Below are 13,473 nucleotides of genomic sequence, written 5' to 3' on the forward strand. Positions count from 1 at the left end.
CCATTCTTTGCTCCCTATAGCTTTTGATCCCTTTTGTTGGAGGAAGAAAAGCCTATTAAGTCACTTTTCTGTTTAGTGGCCAAATCTTGTTTCTATCTCCACATCAATTCTGCCCAGTTCCTCTCTCTCAAAAATCCACTACTTTGTGAAGACACTGATCGCTTCTCACCCTCACCACTGAAATGGCCTATTAAGTGATCTTCCTGCCAAGTACCTCCCCACTTCAATCCATTCTTCACAACTGCTAAAGAAACTTTCCTAAAGCTCAGGTCTGACCACAGAATTCTCCTATTCATAAGATCATATATATAGAGAGAGGGAAGGGACCTCAAGTAGCCAAATTCAAGCCCCTTGTCTTATACATGAGTAAAGTGTGGTATAGGGAGGTGACTCAGTACTCCCCAGCAGCTCCCTATCACCTCTAGGATAATATGTTGTCTGACAATCCACCTGTCTAGACCAGTCCAATAAACCCCATATAGTGATGTCTATATACTTCCCTCCTTCTAGTAATCTGTTACAGTCCAGCTTAACCTTCTTGCTGATCCTTACAAATTACAGTCTATCCAGAAACAGCTTCAACTTAACATGTACAAAACTGAACTGATCTCCCCTCTTTCTAACTTCCCCATTACTGGGGAGGGTACCATTGTCCTCAACTCCTCACTTTCTCACCCATCTTCCACATTCCCATATTCAAGCAGTTGCCAAGGCCTGTCATTTCTATGTTCAATTCTTTCATATATGTTCCTTTCTCTTCACTGCCACTACCCCCAACCCTGGTGCAGGCCCTCATCACCTTGCACCTGGGCTAATGCAATAGCTTGCCGGTCTCTCTGTCTCAAGTCCCTCCTCCACTCAGCTATTAATCTTCATTAAACACATGTCTATATCAGTATTTCTTTTCCTAATTCAATAAATCCCATTAGCTCCCTATTACCTCCAGGACCAAATACAAAGTCCTTCATAAACAGCTCCTTACTACCTTTCAAGTCTTCCTATACCTTATTCTCCTCCATGTATTCTAAAGTCCAGTGACACTGACCTCTTTGCTTCGAGCTTCCAATTTCAAGTGTTTTCCCTAGCTGTCCCCCATGTCTGGAAATCTCTCTCTCTCTCATCTCTATTTCCTGCCTTCCTTGGCTTTATTAAAATCTCAAAGTTGGAACTAAAGTCCCACTTCTGCAAGAAGCCTTTCTCAGTCTTCCTTAATCTTAGTACCATCTCTCTCCTCTGAGATTATCTTCAATTTACCCTATCTGTATAACTTATCAGTACACAGTCATTTGCATGTTGTCTCCCCCAATAGAATGTGAGCTCCTTGAGAGCAGGGATTATTTTTTGCCTTTCTATCTCAGTACTTATAAAATGTCTGGCACATAGTAGGCATTTAATAAAATATAAGACCAATTGACTTATGGCACTGCACCAGCCTTCCCCTTAAGCCTACACTCCTTCCTCATTTCTATTTCCTGAAATTGTTCATTTTCTTCAAGATTCAACTCAAGAGCAAACCTTTCTTGATCCCTCAGGTTGTTGGTGTCCTTCCTCCTAAAACTACTTTGGGTTTACTTCATATATATTCTACACAAGCTTAGGTATGTACATGTTCTCTCCCCTGGCAGAATATAAGCACTCTGAGGGCACAAACTACTTCACTTTGCCTTGATATCCCCAGCACTTAGCCCAGTACCTGGATCATAGCAGGTGTTTGAAGACTGATTGACTTTGCATGACAAAATGGATCTGTTGAATCTATTAATGACTTCCCAGACAGCAAAATATTTGAGGATTTGGGGAATAAAAGAAGAGCTGAGAAAAAATCTTACCTATAAAAATTTTTTAAATAATAAAAATGAATAATTAAACACCACCAGTTCAAAAATTCCAATCCATTATACTATATTCCAATGTTTTAATTGATTAAAATGTAAATTTCTTAAGTGTTGAGGGGTTTTTTGGGGTGAGGGGATGGGCAATTGCAATACTTTGTATTAAAGTTTTTAGGTATAAAAACTTATAGCCAGTATTGGTTGAAAAGGCTTTAAGTTAGTTATCTTCTCCAAAAGCTACTGAGGAAGTAAACACGTTGACTATTAATTATCAGGGTTCTTAGAAAGTCAAACAACTACCCTCGCTCTGCCAAGGATGTTATTCACAGCCCACACTGTTTCATTTCCCAGACGATTCCCAGAACCTGGAACAAACTTTTTTTTAAACTTGTACAGTAGATCAGAGTAGTTGAATTCAACTCTGGGGTCTTAAGTCCTGCCCCCTCTTTTGCCTGCAAAATTGGTGGATGAAATGTATATACTCATTTTCAGAGTCACAGAGAAAAGTCTCCTGAGAATCTAGCAGAAAGCACCTCACTCACCCTCTGTGAATTAAGGATAAAAGGGCAAGATGAATCTGGCACTACTCTACAAATTAAGGCTGGGAAATGGGGAGAGGGGCTAGCCAGAGCAGGTATTTCTTGTGGCTGGAAAGAAGTGTTGAGATAGGTTAACAACTTCTTTATTATTATTTTTTAAATCACAAGTGTGGCATAAACAAACTTTCAACAACAAAGAGCATCAGTTATAAAAGTTTAGCACGGCCCAATGTAATATGTGCCATTAATTTGGAATCTTTTTTTTGTGAATATGCTTAAGTAGGCAGCAAATTAGATAATACAACTTTTGGTACTAAAATTGGTTAAGAATATCCAAATATTAACAAATATATAAGATGATACAATAGTAAAGATACACATGTATATAAGATCTGTTCTGATCACGTTGTTTCTTTTACTGTCTTGCCAAGAGGATATGGGATACTTTGTCACTTGTAACATATCTTTGATTTCAACTCTACCAAAGACTAACAAAGTAATAAACAGTACAATAAAATTTGGAATGGCAGTCATCTACTTACTTGTAAAAGCCAAAAAGGCTATTTGTACATTTTAATTAATATTTAATCACACCAGATTTTAACCTTTATTTTAAAGCAACATAAACATCACGTAAAAGATGAAGGTGAAGAAGTGAAAAACACTTTGGATATGACAAACATATTACTGCCACCAAACTGATCAAACTTATTTTATGAAGGATAGAAATAATTATACAGTATTTCTTATTCTTTTTAGCATCTACTTTCTTACCTACTTTTCATTCTAACATGCACATATATACATGCATTCACATTCACAAGATAGTCTCCAAGTAAACTAAAACCTAACATTTTCAAGTAAGAATTTAAAGATGCCAATGTATGATACTTGTAAATATAAAACACACCCTAACACCAATCTTAAGTATTATTTCTAAATTTTGTGACTACAAATTTACAGCTGCTCACCCTGCTCTGCTTCATCTTTCTTTTTTAGAACCACCAGAAGGAAATAAAGATGCCCAGACCTAAAAAGTTTTTTTTAAAAGGAATTAATTTTCTAACTTTATTCCAATTACCTCCAGATTCAAATGACTTTAGCAATACCCCACTCCCATTCCCCCACCAAAATCTGTCATAATTATTTAAAAACTTTTAAGTGATCTCAGAAAAATGAACATATTTATTCTGATATTAACAAAATATTTAGTATTTCAAATTAAATAAATAAACTTAAGCCCTGGAATTTTATCTTCCACATACAGAGATCACTTAGGTAGTCAAGTATCAAATTTGGCCTTGTTTCATCAAAAAATCACTCACTTATCTAAACATGTGAGGGCTAAGGCCTAAGGAGAAAACTGCTGCCTATTTCTAAACCCTCAAACGTTGATTTTCAAAGCTACTATTCCAGAAAGGGCAAAGTTGGGGGCGGCTAGGTGGCGCAGTGGATAAGGCACTGGCCCTGGATTCAGGAGTTTGAGTTCAAATCTGGCATCAGACACTTGACACTTACTAGCTGCGTGACCCTGGGCAAGTCACTTAACCCCCACTGCCCTGCAAAAAAAAAAAAAAGAAGAGAGGGCAAAGTGAGGGTAGCTAGATGACACTTACTAGCTGTGTGACCCTGGGCGAGTCACTTAACCCTCATTGTCCCGTGAAAGAAAGAAAGAAAGAAAGAAAGAAAGAAAGAAAGAAAGAAAGAAAGAAAGAAAGAAAGAAAGGGCAAAGTAAGAACACAGTGGAAGGGGGCACGACCTCCTCTGCTACCTTCAAAGAATTTTTTTAAAAGTAGAGGGAAAACTTGAGGGAAAGAAGGAAAAGGAGGCCAACAGAACTGTATAGAAAAAGCCCTTCCACATGCTAAAAAAGTAAATAAAAACATATTTGAAATTTACAAGAGAAAAAACTGGCCACTCCTTTCCTTTGAAAGGTCAAGATCTTCTTTTGGACTTAGTAGGCTATCAAACAAGTAGGCTATGACTACCTGAAAGGATTACTTAGAAGTGAAACTAACTTTAAGTTCCTACAAAAAAAATATAATATTTTAAAGATGAATGCAAAACTGTAGGGGAGAAAATGTTTATAGGCCTAAGTCAATTTTAAAAAACAGGTGGAAACAAAACAAGTGGTTACAATTTGTGTTTTATATGTTCAGAGATAGAAAAGCCAAAGTCTAGCAGGAAAGAGAATGTCAAGGGATTAATAAAGATGCTTGATGAGCACAGTATCTTTTTTTTTTTTTTGGTGAGGCAATTGGGGCTAAGTGATGAGCACAGTATCAACAACATTGTGTGTTGATCAACTGTGATAGACTTGATTCTTTCTCAGCAATATACAACAGTCCAAGATAATTCAAAAGGACTCAAAATGGAAAATGCTCTCCAAATTCAAAAAACAAAACTGTGGAATCTAGATGCAGATTGAATCATACTGTTTCTACCTTTTTTTTCTTTTTTGAGACTTTCCCCTTTTGTTCTGATTCTTCTTTCACAGCAGGACTAATGCAGAAATATGTTTAATGTGACTGTACATATATATCCTATATCAGATTGCTTTCTGTCTTGGGGAGGAGGGAGGGAGAAAAATTTGGAACTAGAAACATAAAAACAAATGTTGAAAATTATCTCTACATATAACTAGAAAATAATAAAATACTTTTATGATTAAAAAAACAAAGATGCTTGAGACTCAGAGAAAACAGATAATCATGGGATCACAAGAATATAGATTTAAGAGTTGAAAGAGACTTTAGCAGCCCTAAAATCCAAACTCTTTATTTTACAGATGACTCCATAGGTAGAAAGCAAAATTAAAGTGAAAATGTGTACTGGAGAAACAAAAAGTTTTGGTTTTAGATTTAAAAGACTCAGAAAAAGTAATTAAATAATTATTTTTATTTCAATAATTACCCTAATAAAGTCTGCTTTTTAGCATGGGCCGAATTCATTCAGAAATTTTCTACAGCTCACATTTGCAAATGGTAGTTGAAATTAACTTTTTTCAAAGTGCTGAACTGTTACTAAGAATCAAAAAAAAAAGAATACATAAACATACAATGTAATTGTAGCAATAGTAGCAATCTACCTGGAAAAAAGTATTTCATTCAACAAAGAAAAGACATTTTGAACTTTCTACAATGTACTTATGAATTTATTTTATACCCTTTGAGAAATACCACATTATACACAAATTAAAAGTTATTTGTTTGTTAGATTGGCTCAAAGGCTCAACTTTAAGCGACTGGGAATTTCTTTCTCTTCCACTTTCATAGTGATATCTCACATATGGAATAACCTACTTTAAAAGACAAGCACAGCTTAACAACAAGAAAGTGCACTCTGGAGGCAGCTAGGTGGTGCAGTGGATAGAGCACTGGCCCTGGATTCAGGAATACCTGAGTTCAAATCCGGCCTCAGACACTTGACACTTACTAGCTGAGTGACCCTGGGCAAGTCACTTAACCCCCATAGCCCTGCAAAAACAAAAACAAAAACAAAAACAAAAACAAAAACAAAAACAAAAACAAAAACAAGAAAGTACACTCTTATGGAGAATGTAGTGTTTATTCCAGATGCTCAGCACTGGAAAATGAATATTGGCTTTGACTATGCTATGAAAAAGTCTAAGCCCTAGATGTAAAATTGTAGCCTGCCAAACATTTTTGCTAATTTTGGCTTATCTGTAGTAATGGGGGTAGGAATTAGCATCTGCCAATAGATGTGCAATGTCACAATTTGGGCACTTCCTTCAAGGGGGCTGAACACCATCTCTGTGTGACTCTGGTCTGTCTTTCTCAAAACTGTGTCCCTAAGGGCACCATACAAGTCCAGGAGGCATTCCTTGAGCTCTCTCAACACTGTGAGCATGTATTCTCAGAGCACTCTGGCTCGGGACCTCTCCTTTCTTTTCCTCACTACTGGACCTGCCCATCTTCCCATCCTATCACACTTCTTGTTGATACCTTTTATCATTTTTCTTCCAAGGTCCCCACTGATTATATGCTGCATCACTCTAAAGCCTTAGGTGATTCTCATTTTTAGTTCTTTGGAGACTCTTCTATTCAATGTATTCCATATTGGAAAAGACTTGAAAGACCATTTAACAGTCCAAATCATACCTGTACAGGAATACTCTCTACACCAGCACTTAGCAATTTATTCATCCCTTACGTAAACTGACACAAGTAAAGTAAAGCAGAGAAACAGGAAGACAATTTACACAATGACGACAGTAATATAAATGAAATGAATGATAAAACAAAAGAATCAAAACTGACTGCTGTGAAATTATAACGAGCAAGTTTGATCCCAAAGAAGAGATATGAAAAGACAGTCACCACCTTCCTTGGAGGGTAGGGAAATAGGTTTGCTGGGGTAGTGGAAAGCATGCAGGGCCTGGAGTCAGAAAGACTCATTTCCCTGAGTTCGAATCTGGGCTCAGATACTTAGTAGCTGAATGACCCTGGGCAAATCACTTAACCCTGTTTCCCTCAGTTTCCACATGTGTGAAAATGAGCTACAGAAGGAAATGCAAACCACTTCAGTTATCTTAACCAAGAAAACCCCAAATGGAGTCAGAGTGTCAGATATGACTGAAAAATGACTGAATAAACAATATAAGGTGGGACTTTTCCCAATGTATTGCTCAGTTCTTCTGAATTGTTTATGTTCTCTTTTTTATGCTTTGTAATAACAGTTGGCTCTCTGGGACTAAAGGGGGAGGGATGAAGTAGGAAATGTTGATGATACAAAACCAAAAGTTATCATTTCTCAGATTAATCATTCATTTTCCACCTGAAGACCTCCAGTGAAGAGGAATACATCCTGAAGCAGCCTATTCTGTTTTGAGTCAGTTTTAAGGAAGTTTTTCCTTAAAGTCAAAACAGAAATTTCCTTTTCATAATTTCAATCTACTCTTTTATGCCTGATTATTAGGGTCAAACAAAATAAGCAAAAGCTTTATTTATCATGAAAACTTTTTAAATACTTGAAGGCAGTTAACACATTCCTTCAAGTCTTCTGCATCCTAAATGCTTACTTTTCCTTCTCATATGACATACACAAATTAGGCCCCTCATCATTCTAGTATCCTTCCTCTCCTACGTGACAGCTTGTGCATGGCAGTTCCTAAAAGGTAGCAGTTAACAGTAAAATGATCACCCACCCCACTCCATATTGGACTGTCATCCTTTCTTAAGTTTATAATCCACTAAGAACTTCAAATCTTGTTCATATAACCTGGCTGCTAACCATGCCTCTTCCACCTATACTTGGTGAAGATGGATGTTTTGAACCCAGACAGGTTTTTTTCATTTAGTCATATTAAATGTCATTGTTTTTAGCCTGCTAAGGTCTTTGAGGATCTGAACTGTCAGCCAGTGCATGAACTCTGTGTGGGACAGCTCTACGTCCATCATCTCCAATATGTTAAGTACGCCAGCTATACTTTCATATAAGTAATTGAGAAATATGTGAAACAGAAAAGGGCCAAGAGGCCAATAAAGAAAACTCCTTCTAACTTTCAGTTTCTTCAGCTGTAAAAACAAGGAATTAAGCTAAACAATCTGTAAATCCCCCTCTCAAGCTCGAAAATTCAATGATTATTTTCAACTGTCTCCCCACAATAAGTTCTCTAACAGAGCTTCTAACAAGTGGTAAAATTAGCTGACAAGTTTGGCCACTTTCCCTTTCCCATGACCATGCCCTCTAACTAAGGTTTTAATTAACAAAAGAAAGAACGGAAAAGAAGTTAACAGACCAGTTTGTTTTACAACCTGTCCAATCAACTCCTGGAAAATGGACAATTGTTTATGTTGAAAGACTTGGGGTATAGTCAATTTGCAACTCAGATATCACCCCAAATCACTTTGCATTTATTTCCAACATATTTTATATTAATTATCTGTGAACATGTTGGTTCCCCCACCTTCTATAGAAAATAAGTTCCTTGAAGGTAGGAACTGTTGCATTTTTTGCCTTTGGAACCCCAGTGCCCAGCAGAAGCTTAATTTTGAAATGCTTGTCAAATTAAAATGAACTGAAACATAAAAATATTAGAAATACCCATATAACAAACATTTAATTGAAACACTGATCTCTGAGGTCAGTGCTGAGTAATTAAAAAAAATAACAAAATCATATTGTTTAGTACAGAAAATTTACAAAGAAAATTCTTTAAAAATTATACTAGCAGGGCAGCTAGATGGCGCAGTGGATAGAGCACCAGCCCTGGAGTCAGGAGGACCCCCACTTACTAGCTGTGTGACTCTGGGTAAATCACTTAAACCCCAACTGTCTCACAGGAAAAAAAAAAGGAAAAAAGGAAAAATATACTGGCTATTTCATGGAGAATAACTTGAAAGTAATAACTTTCTGTGGTTAGTATTCGTTATATAATATGGTTTCAAAGTATGTCTCCCTATCTCTGCCCAAAAAAACAAAAAAGAAAAAACTAAAGTACAACTAGATAAACTGGCTACTTAGTTCTACTCAAGCAATTGTTTGTGTCCATGAAGCAACCAAATCCTACTTAGAACTATATATCTCTTCATCAAATTTTATACCAAATCCTGACACAAAGAGAAACATCCAGTTTGAAAAAAGAAGCTTTCATCCTACTGGGGTAAATGGATATGATGAATATAACCTGAAAATAAACACTTGATGCTAGTTAAGGCCTGTCCGTTTAGAATAAAAAATATTAAATTAATTTTAGCTCACATTTTACAACCACATGTACAAATAAAAATTTTTCTTTGGTTTGGGTTTTTTGCAGTTAAATAAAATGTTTTGCCCAAAGTATTTTGGCTTGCTAAGAAAACAGAATTAGAGGGGCTGCTAGGTGGCGCAGTGGATAAAGTACTGGCCCTGGATTCAGAAGGACCTGAGTTCAAATCCGGCCTCAGACACTTGACACTTACTAGCTATGTGACCCTAGGCAAGTCACTTAACCCTCACTGCCCCCCCCCAATATGGTAAGAAATTACACAGAAATCAGTCTAGAAGACCACCTCTATAGAAAGGACAGTCACATAAAAAGCCAACTTTTCTGAGTAAAAATTTTAATAGGAATATAAAGGAGTTTAATTTTTTAAAAAACTACCCAAAGTCCTTTTTTCTGGTAACACAGTAGGTTTTATCTACGTAAGTGAGATTTAGTTCATTGTTCCAAAGTGGTAGCAAGCAAGGTATAACAATGAAGGTGTCCATTTTCAAAAAAGAATATGAACTGTTAAGAATAAAGATTTTTTTTAAAAAATCCAAAATGTAATTAAGAATATGCCAAGAATCCTGTTACCTGAAAATTTTCCCTATAAAAAGCAACTTATAATTTGATTAAGATCTATTTTTTAAAAATTATTTCACTAATGTGTATGTTCAAATATTTCAAGGACCTATGATTTCATTCATGCAGCTATTGTCCATCTCTACCCTACCTTCATTCAGATCTCCACCCTGCTAGGATTTAGTGTAGTCTATCTTCGTGAATTCTTGTGGCTGGAAAAATTCCTTTAGTGGGCAGTCAACTTTCCTGTGCTGAGCCTTTCCAAACTTAGCTCAACTGGTGCCCCCCACATACATGACCAAGACAGGGCTCATCCTTTGCAGCCACCTGAAGTCTCTCCTGTTTGGATGCACCTGCCTGGGCTTGCCTTCCAATGAAATGTCCTTTGGGGGCTTAGGGCCACATCTACTTCATAACGCAGCACAAAAAGCAGGACTTCAGTGGAGATTCAACATACAGCCATTAAGTCAAATCAACATATTTTATTGCAGTTTTACAGTTTGTTAATAAGTACATGACCAAATTTATTAGTAGAAAGGAAGGATGATTGTAATAGAGGCTTTGTATAGACTGACAGAACAGACTAATTTGGGGCTGCTGTTTATAATTTTTCAAACTTTATTATAGGACACATGAGAAAGCAGAACAAAGATCAATCCTGAGCTGAAGGAGGCCAAAGAGGTGCCTCTTTTACAGATGAGAAAACTGAGGACTAGAGGTCAATTACACTTCCCTAAAGTCCACACAAGTAATAAGTAGCAGCTGAAACTTCAAACCAGGTCTTCTGGTTCCATGTCCAGCACTCTTTCCATAATGTCAAGCTAACTTGTCACTATAGCAGGCCAACCCTAACATCTGTATAATAAAGTATACATTTGTGCAGGAATGAGACTGCTTTTCAATAAGTATATTGATACATACATTCAAAGTAGTTCAAAACGCTTTTGGAATGGCTCCTTTGGAATCACCTTCCCAAAGCCTGCAACACATCCCTTCTCAATATTAAAAAAAAATTCATTCCTAATATAGGTTTATAACCTTCCATGGTGTGTGTGTGTGTGTGTGTGTATTTAGATATAGATATAGATACATACATGTGTGTGTGTGTGTGTGTGTATGCATGTGGGGCAATGAGGGTTAAGTGATTTGCCCAGGATCACACAGCTAGTGTCAAGTGTCTGAGGTCGGATTTGAACTCAGATCCTTCTGAATCCAGGGCAGGTGCTTTATCTACTGCGCCACCTAGCTGCCCACCATGGTTATATTTTTGGACAGAATTGACATTTGGACATATGATTTCTGGTAATTTAAAAATCCATGTTTCATCTTATATTGATTTTTAAAAAACAAGTCATTAAAACTAAATAATTCAAAAGTGTGATATTTCTACCTTAATTTATAATCATATGATTTATTAAAATAACTCTTTGAATTATTTAACTCAAATCATTATTTGGTTTCTTTAAATAAAAAAAGGATTTAGATTAAAACAAGTACTACTGCTTTAATTTTCCAGTCTCATTTTCCTACCAGATTTTAAGATCTAAAGCTAGTTAAAAGATCTGGTTATAACATGAATATCAACTTCAGCTACAACAGTTAGTGTAAAGTCCACGGAATTACAGATCAGGTTAAAGAATTTGAGAGCTGAAAAGGACCTGAGAGATCATCTGGTTCCCCTCATTTTTATACCCAAAGAAACTGAGACCTAGGAAAGGGATGTGAACCCCCAAGGTCAGGTTAGTGGGTAGAACTGAGACTAGATTCTAGGTCTTTTCATTCCTGAGTTAGTCCTCTTTCCACTATACCAAATTATCACTATTTGGAAAGTAAAATCTCACATTTGTAAAACTGCCAAAATTTGAAACTTATCAAAGTTAATTACCCCAATTTACAAAACAATTGTATAAATTAAATTCAAACCATAAATTTAATAAATGTATTTTTTAGAGTACAAGACTGTTCCTTTCTCAAAAATATACATTGTGGTATTAATAAATTTGAGAAGCCTCCAGACTTCAAGGATCTGTTATCTGCTCATTGTGAGAGATCAATGAGCCTCTTAGGAACTTGCCTTTCTTTACATCCCCAGTACTTGTTATTAGCACAGTGCCTGACATACAGTAAGTGCTTAATAAATGCTCGTCGACTAAAAATTGTTAAGTCCAAAAAATGTATTGCACTTACTGCCTCTTCTGAACTCAGCTAGTGGCACACAAAGATAGGATTCTGCTGGCACAGCCTTCAAGAACCTGAGGCCATCTCCCCATACTCTGATGAAGACCAGAGGACTTTAGCAGAGGAAGTAGTATCCTCTTGTTCAAATGGATCTGTGATCTCATCCAAACCTATTCATGCCTGCCTACCCTTCATATTCACAATAAACAAAAAAACCACAACAAAATCAATCAAAATGCACTATATTGTTTTTTCTAGATATTTTAGCACTTGCCCTGTGTAGGCTTCATTTGAAATATCACCAAGAAGATGTAAGACCTAAAGCTTCATGCTTTGAAGGTTCTTGCTACTAAGGAGAAGTGGCAATGTACAGTATAACATAAAGAGCACTAGATTTATAATAATTTTTTTAAAAACTGGATGAGTCAAAGCCTCCAAGTTTCAATTTCTTCTGTAAAATGGGGGTAATTCTTCTACTATTACTGACAAGACTGGTGTGTGAGGGTCAAATGAGATACTATTATACACTTTCTAACAATAAAACTATATAGCTTACTATTATTTGCTTCATGGATTTTATTACTGATGGAAAAAATACTAGAGCTACCTTAATGGGATGATCAAATGAATAAGCATTTTTGTTTTTTAATATTAAACAAACAGTATCTGTGTACATTCAGATAATTTAAAGCATAACGGTGATAGCATAATCCTGTTATTTTAAAGCACAGAGGTACTGTTTAGGAAGCAGGTAGCAATACATTTTAGATCCTTATTTAATAACATCCATTTACACCTATACTACATTAATAGCTTAGTAAAAACAATGTAGCAACCTTATGCAGTATGTATTAAAAGGCTTTAAATGGTATGGATTTAATTTAAAAATTTTTTCAAAATTAATGATTTGTTGTCACCAACAGTATGGGGTAAGTGTATATGTTTTTATATATACACACACACACAATATAGTAGTAATTTAAATACAGTAGTAAATAGCACATACTAATATACAATATCGTATGATATAATGCATATTATAATACTATAATGTATAGCACATATAGTAATATGCAACACTTTATATACTAACATAATGTAGTAATGTTACCTGCTAATATATTATAATGTATAACATATACTTATATAGTACATATTATGTGCTATATAGCATATATCATATACTTATAAAGCACATTTTATAGTAACAAAGTATACACTACATAATATAGGAAACATTATATATTTATATAGTAGGTAATACACTTATATAGTATATATTTTATACTATATAGTCTGTTATATGCTAATATACTATATGTTATACACTTATGTAGTCTATATTTTATAATATTGTATTATGTTATGTACTTATATGGTATACATTTTATGCTATGTGTTAAATGCTAATATGCAATATATTATACACTTATGTAGTATATATTTCATACTACTGCATTATATGTTATACACTTATACAGTCTACATTTTATACTATAGTATTGTTATATGCTAATATGTTATATACTTATGTATTCTATTTTATACTTTGGTATGTCATATAATAATCTATAGTATTTATGTGCCAATACAGTATATAAAATACAGTAATACACACTACACATGATACACATC

At 35.3% G+C, this 13,473-nt stretch overlaps 1 protein-coding gene across 2 annotated transcripts in view; it reads right to left on the reverse strand.

The window, feature by feature from the left end:
- Positions 1-13,473, reverse strand: part of DCUN1D1 (defective in cullin neddylation 1 domain containing 1) — a 46,916-nt gene that overhangs the window by 32,327 nt on the left and 1,116 nt on the right. The window contains exon 1 of one of the 2 annotated variants that reach the window (XM_043992162.1): positions 5,286-5,395. The exons of the other annotated variant lie outside the window; for it this stretch is intronic. The gene's annotated coding sequence lies outside the window, so the exon portion shown is untranslated. Of the gene's footprint in view, positions 1-5,285; positions 5,396-13,473 lie in introns of those variants that run through there. 2 annotated transcript variants of the gene reach the window in all.

The sequence above is a fragment of the Dromiciops gliroides genome, chromosome 3, assembly GCF_019393635.1.
Source record: "Dromiciops gliroides isolate mDroGli1 chromosome 3, mDroGli1.pri, whole genome shotgun sequence".
Taxonomy (NCBI): Eukaryota; Metazoa; Chordata; class Mammalia; order Microbiotheria; family Microbiotheriidae; genus Dromiciops; species Dromiciops gliroides.